Here is a 5,635-nt window from a genome sequence, read left to right as displayed (position 1 = left end):
AGCCTATGTGGTTGACGCTGAATCCAACATGGCACAGGGGGACCAGGCCGACTGAGAGCTCCCTCTGCCCTGAGGAAGAGACAAAAGAAAGGAGCTATTGCTCTATAAGTGCAATGCCAGCTGACAGATGCTAGGAGTTTCTGGAAAAGGAGAAAGACATGAGAATTGACCCAAGGTTAGCAACGTAACCACAGAGGATTTAGCCATGGTAAGCAGTGATCCTAATGGAATTATCAGCTGTGCCTATCAGCCTCATCTCTTCCAGCAGGTTGGTGAGATTATAGCTGTAAATGTTTGAGTTCACCAACTCTCTTTTGTAAGATGTTTCAGGTACCCTTCTGAAAGTTTCCAACTGTATAGGAGAAACGTGAAAGAATAGAATGAGAAGAACATTCCTAACAGGATAATATGGTGTAATTCTATCCAGAAACTAGGAGGTCATTGCCAATCCAGACATGAAATGACAAGTAGTATATATTTCTAGATAGACAAAAATCAAGCCCAGAGAGGTTTTGTAATTCTTGCCACAATCCTGCCTAGACAGGATTCACTGTCTGTGCCAGGTGTAAAAAGGAAAATGTAGTCTTTCCTCCCCTTTATACATGATATTCGGCACCTCTTGGACTTTCCACACATGGCCTATAAGCCAAAGATATTAATATCCCTGGCAAATGGGAAAGAAGCTAACAGCATAAAAATCAAATGGCTGATTCTTTTTCATTGTGATGAAAAATTTTCTACAAAGCTGTGCTACATGGTAGCAATTTTTCAAGAAAATCATCTGGGACCACATTTGAGTTAAAAATGGTTACCAAAGTATTTTCTTTTTAATTTGACTTTTTAAAAAAATAATGCGTAGTGTAGTATATATTAACATATAAATACTATAGAAAATTCCAAGTAACACAAGGAGGAAAATAAAAACTCCTTTAACTACATTCCAAGGTAATAAATATTGTTAATATTTTAATTCTATCTTATCTCTCTCTTTAGTTTACGGATATGTTAACATACATTTTTAAATGACATGAAATGGGTGTAAAAAATTCATGTTCCACAACTACATGCAGGATTTCATTTTTGAAAGTTACAGGCTGCCCCGACATATTTCTTATGCCTTAATACATGAATAAGCAAAGAAGCTCGAGAACTGACACAGAAATATTAAGTACTGAAGATATCAGTCATGTGATTTCCAAGGTACTAAAATATGGCCAAGAACATTTCTTTTGTGATTAATCTTGGGTCCAGAGTTTTAATATTTAACATTTCTATAAATGGGCTATGCAGACATAGGGAATTTTGTCCCTTTTCCACAGGGAATTATTTATTGATTAGCCTTAGCTTTGTAGCCAAGCACTTAGTACTTGTTTGCCAATGAGTCACTTTAATAGGACCACCAACACATAATTCAATTATCTTTGTTTTCTGCTGAGAAAAATCAGTGAAAATTGTATTTGCACTAATCTGTAACCTATTACTTGAGATTTGTTGTAAGTCTAAAAATATTAGTGAGTAGAATAGCATTCTATTTCTTAATCATTTCATTTCCTGAGAATAGCGACCTATCGTCTGGCGCCCAGATTCATCTTGGCTGACACCATCTCTGATCTCAGCTGTGGTGTTGTAGACAGGTCTACAGAAGCTTCAACTCACAGAAGGAGGGAGAAGCCCTGACCCAAAGGCTTTATGTGTGTGCTTCCTGTGATCTCCACAGGCCCCAAGTACCCGCAGGACCTTGCTTGGTTAGTACATATCTACAACTCAAAATCTTGAGGCAGTTAATATCCCTGAGGACAGCTCTTAACCAATGCAGCCAGAAGCTGATAGAAAATTCACTGTCTTCCATCGGTCAGGTAGTAATTCTAAGAGGTGTCCAGAAAGTACACTTTTCTTGGGAGAATTGAACTCTGTTGTCATAGCACGGACATCGTTAACACATACTTTTATGGGCTAGTCCTCCTTCTGTGCCTCATGCTCCTCCCTACTCTTGGTCCCTGGGTTCACCTCCCAAATAAATTGCTTACCCACAAGTCCTTCATCAGGCTCTGTGTTCAGGAGAACCCAACGAAGATAACAGGGAAGCATGGCCTAGTAATTTATACGCAGTAAAATTCGAATGAAATTAAACCACATTGTTCTCTTTATGAGATCAGAAGTCGGTTAAATGGAACCTTAGAATGCATGCCCTATTGAGAAGGAAAATAAATTCAAACTTCTGAATCTGAATTAAACTTCTGAATACTTTATTCAAACTTCTAAAGTGAATTCAGACCTAATACAACATATTTGACCCTTGCTTATATGATGAATCATGTAATAATGACACTGCAGTTGCTACTAGAACAATTCCTGGCTGTACAACCCAAATCAGAGTTTTCAACATCATATAGAGACTTAACTTGATCATCTCTATATTAAAGGTAATAATACAGACCTCACTGGATAATATCTACCTCAGAATGGAATTCAAAGACATGAGGCATAAAAGGTAAGAGATCATGAAGTATCTCACAAATCATGATGAGAAGCCTCAATAATATCTTGAAGCAATGAAGACTCATAAAGGGTTTAAAGCCAAGGAATAACTGATTAGATTCACAAAAAAATGACTGGCAGTAGAAGAGGATGGATGTGAGGGAGTCAAGAATGGGAAACTTGATAGGAGACTGTCAGTAAGCCAGTGAGAAATGATGGTGACTCAGTCACTTGAATCAGAAGCGCCAGAGCAGGGAAGGTGAAAAGTGGGCAGATTTGGCCAAGAAGCATAGTGACCAAATTGGTGTTGGGAACAGGAACAGTAGAACCAAAGATGGCACCCATGTTTCTGTCTTGGGTCACTGCAGGGTTGTGGAGCCCTTCACTGAGCTGAGAGCACAGGAGGACGATGAGCAGGTTCGGTGGACTGTGGGGGGCTTGGATTTGAACTACCTGCAACACTTTGTAGCAGAGACATAACAGTTGAAAGAGGTTGGAGCCAGGAAGACTTCCTACAGGAAGTGACAGGTGAGGTGAGACCTGAGGGTGAGTTTACATTATGAAAAATGTAAGAAAATAAATAATTAAATAATTTTTACATTGTGAAAAATGTAAGAAAGAATGCTCTGGGAATGACAGTGGGAGTGCATACAGTGAAGAAGGAAGTGGCTGTCTACAATGCGGAAGAACTAAAAGGCTGGCTGACGTGCAGACTGCTGAGAAATATCTTTCATTTTTAACACTGAGGCAGAAGACCCATCTTTGTAATGTTTTTCTGTATTTTTTCAGATACTTATAAGCAAACAATTTTTCCTTAGATCCAGTCATTTTTTCCCCCACCACAGCTTCTTTAAAAATCTCCTTTGCTCCCCAAACACTGGCATTATAGTCCTCTTTCGTGCCTTTCCTTCACAGCATTAAGTGCCATTGAGTTGTCACATAGAGGCTACCAAGGAGGAAACGATATTCAGAGCATTTTCCAGAGGCAAAGATAGGGGTGTCCTTCCCTTAGAAATTTCATTAGGAATTACATACCAACAAGAGTAAAGGCATGGAACACTGAGTGGCACACTCTGAATTAAAATGGCTTTGGGCACCAATAAAAAATAAATTTAAATAAGTAAATAAATAAATAAATAAATAAATAAATAAATAAATAAAATGGCTTTGGTTGTGGAATGGCTCTCTTGTTTAGAAACCATATCCTTTCAAAGGACTCAAGAGAAAGCCAAAAGCTTCAACCATTATCTTCATGAATTTAAATATAGCACATTCTTCTACTTGGATCTCTTTCATTATGCTGCCTACAGAGTAGAAACCTCCAGCAGGTTTTAAAACATATTTGATCCTTGCTTATATGATCCTTGCTTATATGAGGAATCATGTAATAATGACACTGCAGTTGCTACTAGAATACATGCAAATCAGACCCTTGGAGAGAGGGAAAAAGAAACCTCTTAGGTGGCAAATCTAAATAATGACCCAAGGGATAGTTGCCTGAAAAAGCCTTGCTGATAAGGAAAGGCATCTAACATAAACATCAGTAATAAGAATTCTTATTTCCTTTTGCCCTGATTCAGCTACAAGTACTGTGGATGCTTAATTATTCTGACGTGATCTTTCTAGCTGCAGAGCGTTCATATGCTAAGGCTTGGGAGTCTGGATTTATTTAAACTAGCATGAATTTAATTTTTCTTCTTGTTTTTGTAGTTGAAGATACTCCAAACATTATACATATAGATACACATAAATATACACATGCATAAACACCCAGATACACATATTCACACATATATATTTATACTGACACACATAGACGTGTAAATATGCGTATATATAATGTTATGGCTTCCAGGCAAATAGTGGAGGTGGCTTCACCATATTTAAATAATGCAAAGAATTTTCGTGTTAAATAGCTTTAGTGTATGTTTGTCAAAGAGCTAGTAGCTTATTTCTGGCCTGTGGTGATTTCTTAAGAATGTCACAGAACAGTTTCAGAAGATCAACAAAACAAAACAAAACTCCAAGACATTTTTTAAAAGGTATTGTCATTTCTGTTTAATAGGGGTTTAGTCAAGGTATAAACAAGGCTGATTTGGTCGACTTAAATATGTAGTGTGATCTCTTATTTGCTTGTCCTTTCTAGATTTTAAGGTTCTTTGATTTTTGTCACCATTGGCACACTCTAAAAAGCCACTCTAAAAAGCACTAGAAGTTTCATTAATGCTTACATTTGCTATTATGAAAATATTTCCACCCTGGAAAGAGTTTTAGATGGACACATTTTCTAAACCTTTGGTGGTATTTCCACATATTCTGAGATAATAAAGACTCATGTGGTTGTCCTAAGTTTTTATTAAACCTCACAGGATTACTGATTTTTGTTATTGTTCTTATTTTGGTGATCACAAACTTTATTAAATAAAGTACTTTCAACATAGATGCTTGTGTTTTTATTCAACCCTTGCTCCTTGCTCTCCTCCAGGGTAATAAATGATTCCGCAGAGTGAATGTCTGGTTTTTGTGGTTGTTTTTTCATTCACGTTTTTCATTTCTGAAGAGCAAGATCTGATCCTCCAAGACCTCCAAGTCTCTCCACCTCTTCCCCTCTTTAGGAAATTACTCTGTGATGCATTTTCAGCAAATCAGGCAGAACTGCAGAAAGGGCAATAGCAATCATCTGCGATTGTTGGTGTGTGTCTTGAGGGACCAAGACGTCATCAAAGAAATACTGAAGGAATACCAAGAAAAAGAGACGTGAAATAAAATAAGTCAGAAAATGAGATGCGTGAAATTTTTTTGATGAAAACAGATTTCTAAAAATTGGAATCCATTCATGTAAAAAATGTATATTAATATCTCCAGACATAAATCCCTGCCCTCTTAGTATGGTTAGGTTATTTTAGTGCTATGGTTCAGGCAGGACTATGCCTTTCTTCTCTTGAACCGGTTACAGGGCCATGCCATTCTATTCTCTATGCTTTTCACCTACTGTAGCCAACCTAAGTCAGCAAAAGGAAATTTGGCCCTTTTGGCAGAAGAGATCACAGCTGTGGAATCTACAATTCCCGATTAGACTGATGAACAACGTAAAGAAACACATTCATTTGTGTGAGGATCAGCGGCTTTATCTGGGAATCTTTCTAAATAAACAGAT

General features: G+C 37.5%; 1 long non-coding RNA gene across 1 annotated transcript; it reads left to right on the top strand.

Moving 5' to 3' along the window:
• The first annotated feature begins 812 nt into the window (after positions 1 to 812).
• On the top strand, positions 813 to 5,227 carry LOC140619943 (uncharacterized). Its single transcript, XR_012019706.1, has 3 exons — positions 813 to 1,745; positions 2,847 to 3,006; positions 5,094 to 5,227. It is a non-coding gene; the product is annotated as an uncharacterized lncRNA (long non-coding RNA).
• Positions 5,228 to 5,635: the final 408 nt, after the last annotated feature.

Source organism: Canis lupus, chromosome 28, assembly GCF_048164855.1.
Source record: "Canis lupus baileyi chromosome 28, mCanLup2.hap1, whole genome shotgun sequence".
Taxonomy (NCBI): domain Eukaryota; kingdom Metazoa; phylum Chordata; class Mammalia; order Carnivora; family Canidae; genus Canis; species Canis lupus.
Note: the sequence above shows the minus strand (reverse complement) of the source record. Positions and strands in the feature narration are given on the sequence as shown.